Source organism: Branchiostoma floridae, chromosome 11 (genome assembly GCF_000003815.2).
Source record: "Branchiostoma floridae strain S238N-H82 chromosome 11, Bfl_VNyyK, whole genome shotgun sequence".
NCBI lineage: Eukaryota > Metazoa > Chordata > Leptocardii > Amphioxiformes > Branchiostomatidae > Branchiostoma > Branchiostoma floridae.
In genome coordinates, this window is record NC_049989.1 from 21,930,621 (window position 1) to 21,939,157 (window position 8,537).

Here is an 8,537-nt window from a genome sequence, read left to right on the forward strand (position 1 = left end):
GCCAAAATCTGAGCAGACGGCCGAAATTTCTGTCGTGTGCGACTTCCGGATAAGCGCATGAAAACGCAAAGCATCAAAAGCATAGTAATCCTTCAACTTATATAGATGTGACCGTAATATAATAAAATAATTCATAATGCAATATATGAATTATTAGTATTATTTAATTGGTGATGAATCTTCTATTTTTGTTTTGAACTTTATTTCGCGGATTCTCGGACTCTTTATTAGCTTGTACGTGCGGTATGGAACACAGAAGTGCCCAGGAAGAAGACGTGACGGAAGAACGCCGGACTCATCTTAAACCTTAAGGCCACTTTCCTCTGATTCTGGACGTCAAGACGTGCACAGGAGCGACGCCAGGTATTCCGAGACGGCTACGCTAAGGTAGGTGACGTCTCAGCTTACCTGTACGCCATGGAGCCCGTTTGTGGCTGGTGTTGTGTCGGGATGATATTTTTTGTGCGTGAGTTTTGGTCCGACCGGTTCCACATGTTACCGCAGAGAGAGAGAACATTTCCCCTGTCTGGTGCAGGTCTGGCTTACACCAGCTTACACACAACACGGACTGGGCAGAGTGGACATGATACTAGCAGGTTATCTGGGATCAGAGGACAGATGGCACAGAATTTTGTGATATAATCTTGTTGTTGTTGTTGTTGTTGTTATTGTTGTTTTGTCATCATCATCGTCATCATCAGTACTGTCAAGGAGGTTTTTATACTGTGTGCTTCTATATTTGTTATGATTTTGTAGTTTTTCCGTGTGGCTTGAAACGTAAGTTGTAAGGCCTTGTAGAAATGTCCAGGAATAATTATGATATGTTAATGGATAGATCTTTCCCCAGGGCTTATTCATGAAAGGGATGGCCACATGCTACATTAGAACAGTATATCATACATGTGTACTGAGGGTCTGCATGGGGGGTCCCGACAAAGCTTTACGCCAAATTCAGAACACTCTTATATATGTATTACGCTAAGATCAAGGGATGTCTGTTTGCCTTGCTACAATTTACGTGAATAAGACGGCTTTCCACACCAATTATGGAAATCAACATGTAGGGTGCCTGCACCTTACAGGGGTCAGTCTTTTTACCGGAAAACAGAGGAAAACACAGTTAAACACCGGAAAACACATGAAGGAGTGTATAATCTACTGAAATACAGTATGTTTTGATGAGTAAACATGACAGGTCGCTATGTTTTGCCACAGAATAATCTACATATGGCCCTGGAATGAAGAAATTGTCAGAAAATGCATGAGACGACGGGCCGGACCGCCGCCGCCGCCACCCGGCGGCCATGTTTGTTTTTATTGCAGAATACATGTTTGTTTAGCGGGGTCTGATACTTTCACAACAAGACAGCTGATACCTACCGAACTTCAGTGCAAAAATCTGTTATATATTGGCATAAATATAATATATATGAATCTACTCGGATTGTGATAAGAATCTGTTTTCTGTATTTCTTAATAAAGCTTGCAACGTTACATAATTTTGCACAATCAGCACGTCCAGTCCGCCGGGTGGCGGCGGCGGTCCGGCCCGTAGTCTCATGCATTTTCTGACGATTTCTTCATTCCAGGGCCATATGTAGATTATTCTGTGACAAAACATAGCGACCTGTCATGTTTACTCATCAAAACATACTGTATTTCAGTAGATTATACACTCCTTCATGTGTTTTCCGGTGTTTAACTGTGTTTTCCTCTGTTTTCCGGTAAAAAGACTGACCGCCTTACAGAACAGAGCATACAGACCCTCTTTACTGTAAACATGAATGAACATGGATAAGGTCTTTAGGAAAAGGGGCTGCTTTGCATCTGTAAAACCCCTAGCAGTGTCTAATGTTATATACTTTTTAATTCTCTATTATATGATGGTTGTCAATCAATCAATCAAGAACCCTTTCATGTAATACCCAGTGGTGATAATCCATCCATTCACTCACAATTTCATTATCTTTACTAGTATCATTATCTCCTGGTCTTTGCTAGTATTATTATGTGCGAGCACTTCATTCACTTTCTCCTATAAATCTGCAGAGACATTGTCTAAGCCCATGGGTTGGGCTGTAGCAAATTAATTCAGGACATACAGATCATATTAAGTTGTGTGTTTGTTTGAATAAAGTTCCTGAATGGGGAGCATGCGGCTCCAGCGTCTTTTCTGAAGATGTGGCGTAAGTGTGAACGGTTGGCTTGAGGTTGTCCTTCCCCACTTACTACACAGATCATATTAAGGTTATACCAAGTTTTTTTATTTATTTATTGATTGGGCTTTTCCACAGCAGTGGTAGGTAGGGTGGAACAGGTGTTCTTTGCAAAGGTCACCAAGGACATACTCATAATGAATTTATACAAGAAATGTTCAATATATAATGAGAACAGAAATGATAAATCAACCTGGTAAAGGATTCAATTAAAATAAAGAATTTCAAAATATTTCTGAACTGGAAAATAAACAAATTGTTAACACTCTAGCCTGTAGAAAAATCCAGTTTTAGGAGTGTATATGGGCCAGTTTTCATCTCAGGACAGGTTTCTATCTTTATGATTTATTATTTTTACTTCAAATGCCTGGGGACCAAAATGATAGACATCAGCGTAGCCTTGGTCAGACTTTTACCTGGTTTGCTAGTTTGTAAGTTGCTTACTTTTTTGCTTGGTTAGTTGGCTCGTTGGTTTCTGGTTAGATGATTGTTTTCCTAGAAGTGAACTTAGGAGGGTTATCAAAAGAGATTTCAGAAGGAGGTCTCTGATTTGTGTTTGTTTGTTCGTTTGTATGTTAGTATCGTCAGCCAAGTCCTGAAGTAATCAAACGTTTGGAGGAAAAGAGTTTTGCAGAAATGCAGATTTCCTGGTCCCTCACCTGGCCAGGTGGTGCGGACACGCCCGTGCTCAGGTTCAGGTTCATTACCTGCCTCAGGGGGGCGCTTGGGTATCGATTACACCCCGAGGGTCAGAGGTCACAGACAATTGGCTATCGATTTAAAAGTGACAGGTCAGAGGTCACCAGGGAGACCTGTCCTGTCAAGGACAAATGTGATGAGTGGGGAAAGTGAAATAAGAGAGTGAAAGTGATGAATGACACCTGAGTTCATCAAACCAAGTCACTGCAGACTGGTATTTTTTTTCTAAGTATTAGCTCAATTTTTTTGTTCTTGGGTTTGAAAAATATGGCTAGAATCTGAGGGACAGTCTGTACCATGGTACACACAGTTTCAGGCAGTGAGTATAGTCAGAGACTCAGACTCAAGTGTTCCTCCAAGCACTCTGTTTTCATTTTGCTAGACTTGTACTGAAAAGGTTCGCAGACATCAAAGATGAATTTTTGTTTCCATTTTGCGTACCGTTTTTTTAATCACTGCTGTTATCCATGGCTTCAGAGTTACAGAAATACTTGAACTACAATCAGTAAACAAAACAATTAGCAAACAGTAATCTTCTGTTTCTAGAACCCTCTACAAGAAGCTTGATTTTTTTCTGTCCCCGCTGGAAGTAAGGTTTTCATCACTAGAAAATCCTGTCTTCCTCCAAGAACAGCACAGCTGATCCACAGGCAACATTTATAGACTTTGTCCTGCGTTCCAGCTAAACAAGAGTGTTTGTGTTGGAAGAAAAGCCAGACAAAGTCTGCAGCCAAGAAAATCAAGTTCTGCACGATCATATTTGTACTGAGGATGAACCCAACTTTTTCTGGCAGTAGGATTGTTCCATGTTTTAAACCACAGGGGTGGTCATAAGTGTTCATATTAAGTACATAATAGAGCTTGTCAAAAATTGTACATGGGGGAAAAAGCTTTCTGACAAAAATGTCAAATATGTTGTAGAATGAAATGAAGCCAAATTGATTAAGAAAAACGGGAACACTGACGTAATTTGTGAAAAAAGAGTTGTTACTTTATCAGAGTATTCTGATATCAAGGAGCTGGAAATCAAACTGCAACCAAAATAAGGTTTACATGTAGGTTGTTCACACTTCTGTTGTGAATTTTTTTATGCCTAGACATTCCAACCAGGAGACAAAACTTACAAACAGTACAAGGTCACAGGAAACTCTGCACTACTCATTTCTACATGGTTGGTTTCCGTGGCAACCCTGCCAGTTGGAGGGGACACGCCCCGCTGGTCCAGGCAGGGTGATTGACAGGTGAGAAGGACGTTTGCTTGGCGGTCTCCACGTCAGATGGTTGCCATGGCAACAGATGGCACCCTCACTTCATCTCACGTCAGACCTGGTCTGGGCTTTCTCTGGGCAGGGTTGGAACTATCGTAGCTACTGCTTTGGTTGCTTCCTGGACAACCTGTACATGTGTGACATTTTGGTTGTCCAGCAAGTGTAGCTCAAAGTACCCAGCTGGACATCACGTCTTCTTCCTGGGCACTTCTGTGTTCCACACCGCACATCAGTCAGGGCACAAAAAGGGAGTCGCAGAGATGAAATTAATGTACATTTACAAGGTTAGATTTCTGCTAGTACTAGTATCTGTATCTGTATCTAAAACTGTGACTGTGAAGATGTGCGTAATGAATTATACCTGAAATGCAATGTGAAATGTAAGCTGAAATGTCATTTTATAAAGGAAACGGTCAAGCAGGGCACGCCACTCATATATTGAGGACAAAACATGGCACTTTTTTGTTATTGCATTGCTAGTGCTGCTTACCTACATGTATGGCTTGATCCACTCACACCGGGATGGATTCCTACTCTTTTTGCTAGACTTCTGTGCAGTGCTACTAGTAGTACTAGTAGTAGCAGTTCTGTGTGATGCTGGCAAACCTATTGTTATCCTGAACCAGGGAATTGTGTTGATCTGGCCTGAGTCCGGGAGTTAAGTAAAGTGCTTGTGTACACTGTTGTAAGTACCTCAGCTCAGCCCCAGTAGTACCAATATGTCAGTCTGTGCACAGGTGACAGGGCTCAAAATATGCAGGTTAGTGCAGGTAAAATTGGAGCTGTGCAGGTATTTCTGGTGTCTACCTGCACCTAACCTGCACTGGACCATATACTGGCTTTACATATACTATGCTGTAGGTGTATTGTGGATTTTTTAGCAGCTGCATTCAATTTGACTGTTACCACTTTTGAAGTATAAAGAAGTAATAGCAATGGTTCCTCAACAATTTTAGTATGATCCATACTTCCCAAATTCAGAGTGGTGCAGGTAAAATTTGTCTGGTGCAGGTTATTTCCAGTGTTACCTGCACCAGTGCAGGTATGCAGAAAAAAGGATTTCAAGCCCTGGGTGAACATAAGAACAGGGGGCTTGAGTGTGTGGAGAGGACATGGTGTTTGGCTATGTGATTACTTCAATGGTCTAGCTTTCTCTAAACTGTTGACCACATCTGCAAACCTAGGCTGTGTGACGGGCTCAATAGAGGGTCTGGAGTTAGGAACTACATACTTAAAATGTGGCTGCACCTATAGATACATGTATTAGTGTAGGATTATGTTTGTAAGTGTACTTTAGCATATTCTTGAATTGATTTAACTTAAGCATCTGAAAAAAAAAAGTATATGACTTGGTTGTATCCTTGTTGATATATTATACAGAACGTGAGATTCAAACCCAAAAGAGAGGTAGGAAGGTTTGTGATCATAACGTCTTGTCGACACTCTATTTCACCCAAATTGTATTCTGGACACCTCCATATTCAGGTTGGATGCGCCTGTTCGAATTCCCACTGTAAATTCCGAACCCTAAAGCTACCCTGTTAAACTTATAGTGGTATGCAGCTTCGGCTGCCTTACCCAGTTACTGAGAAGGGGTTGCAGAGCAGGCTTAACAGGTGGCTGTCGGACTAGTCCACTCCACATCTGAGGGGCCAGTAGGACTAGTCCACTCCACATCTATATTATAAGGTGCCAGCAGGACTAGTCCACTCCACATCTGAGGTGCCAGCAGGACTAGTCCACTCCATATCTATATTATAAGGTGCCAGCAGGACTAGTCCACTCCACATCTGAGGGGCCAGTAGGACTAGTCCACTCCACATCTATATTATAAGGTGCCAGCAGGACTAGTCCACTCCATATCTGAGGGGCCAGTAGGACTAGTCCACTCCACATCTATATTATAAGGTGCCAGCAGGACTAGTCCACTCCACATCTGAGGTGCCAGCAGGACTAGTCCACTCCACATCTGAGGTGCCAGCAGGACTAGTCCACTCCACATCTGAGGGGCCAGCAGAATAGGACATATTAGAGAATACAACACAGTTTAATTTGCAGTGCCCATAATACCAGACCAACTGCATACACAAGCTTTTAAAGTTATTACCCACCAAAAAAAAGAAACTGCTGTCCTCGTTTAAGGTATACCAGCAGGCAGCTGTACCTTGTACCTGACTATTCCACTCCCTGAAACTGCACATTACCAAGGTAAGACTTTCCTCTAAATAGTCTAAACCCTGTTTTTCATGTCTCTAACTTAGAAAAAAACTCTCAACTTAGTTAAGAGTTTTTTCCTAATCCAAGAAACAACATGTTGAATTTGTGTAGTCTAATCTGTGTTTATTATTATTAAAAGTCTGATTATGTCCCAAACTAAACTCTAAACTTTTGGTCAACACTTGAAACGTATTTGGCTAAGTCCTTCTCCAATTTTCTAATCTGTATTGTCATCATCATTGGTCAGCTGCACCGCAGGCGACTGTAAGTTTCTTCCATGCCCTTCTGTCGGCAGCTATATTGTATCTGTATTAGACATGGTGGATTTGTTCCACATTCAGCTGAACATTCTACCTGTACCGATATTCCCGCTTGGTTTCACCTGTGTGGTGGTGAGAGTTATTCTTACCTGGTCATATTTTCCTTACCTGTGCTCAGGTGAGGCTGTATTGTCACCTGGTGGCCATGCACAACCCATACATGTAGTTATAGGCAAGTGGTATTTGTACAATGTACATGGTTCAATTGGGTCACCTGAGCCAATTCGTTACAACCGCTCAGAACAAGGCCAATATTCTTCCTCTTCTAAGTAGTAGTACTCGTAGTAATATAGTTATAGTAGTACGTAGTAATGATTTAATCTCCCTTATAAAATACCACAGCTTTGCAGTGTGGTGCTCGAAATATTTTTTTAAGCCAGGTTGCCCAGGCAGCAACCTCAGTCAAAAGCCAGGTTGTGCCATCAACATTTCAGGTTGCCCCACTTCCAAGTTGTTACATTCATCAAATCAGCTACTTATAGTCATTATCTTTTCTTCCAGTTACATGTAGCTACTTGATATGCTGTATCTTAAGAAATAGATACAAAAGCTTATGCATGTAGGTGAGGGGAAAAGCAGTGTTCCAACTGCAGTATTTCAGGTTGCACACTGTGCTTCCTGGGTTTACAATTGAGTTGCGCCAAGCAAAATGTGGTAGCATCTGCAAGTGTACAAGTGGATATTTCTAGTGCTGCAGTATGTATACACCATAATAATGAAGTGGGGAAGATAATGCTACACCATAACCAGCCAGGCGGTGCCAGACAGTCTGCCCAGCTGTGGCAACCCTGTAGCAACTTGTGATTACGTCTGCCACACCGGGACCCACATCAGCACAAACCCTGCGTCTCAGGAAGTGAAAGTACGGGTACAAGAAAGAGAAAGTGGTCCTCTGGGCACCTGTGAAGTACTGTAAATGCTTTTAAATTCGTGGAGATTTAATTTCGCGTTAACGGGAAAATGGACTTTTTGCGGTGGTTTTAATTTCACGGTAGTACCATGCACTGTAGTCTCTTCATGCCATGGAAAAATGTCCGCGGTAGTTTTAAATTTGCGGTGAAGCGGCCGCCGCAAAAACAGCGAACATTAAACCCTCACAAAAGTTTCTGCATTTACAGTACCCTTCAAGTGATTAAAATCTATCCACTGAATATCAATGTACATTTCAGTGACAAGTGAAGCAAAAGATATTTTGCAGAATATAAAGCCACGTTCGCAGGTCTTGCTGTTGTGAGGATTACAAAGAAATCTCTTTGATCAAATGAAATAAAGCATAATATAAATTGAGTTCTGAAGGGAAGTAAGATATATCAAACCTGGCTAACTTCCAGCTCGGCACTTCTAGAACTTAGTAGAAGGAACCTGCAGTCTTAGTGCGGTCTCTACTGTCTCTGGGGTAAAGGTCAGCTAGGAGACAATTTTCTGGGAAGAACAACAAGGCTGGCGATAGAACCATTGCCATGGCAACCAGGCTTTTAGCTAGGATTTTATTATAGGGAGTCCAAATTTATTGGTGAGTTGCGGTAAGTGACTATTCTAGGGGGGTTCAGGGGCATCCACCTTCCATGGTGCAGAGTTTTTGATGATTTTAAGGCTAGGCAAGACACTCAGAGTTACTCATGCAGAACGATTTCTGAGTCTACCCGAAGGGGTGGAGTAAGTCAATGCCCCCTGGGTGGAGATCTGATAAGCCATGGAGGTGGATAAGCTCTACATTAACCTGACCCCTCTCCTGGGACAGGCCATGTTTGGGCCAAGGTTTGGACAGCACATTTGTAAGTCAAAACTGGTTAAATGACAGAATCAAAGTGACAGAA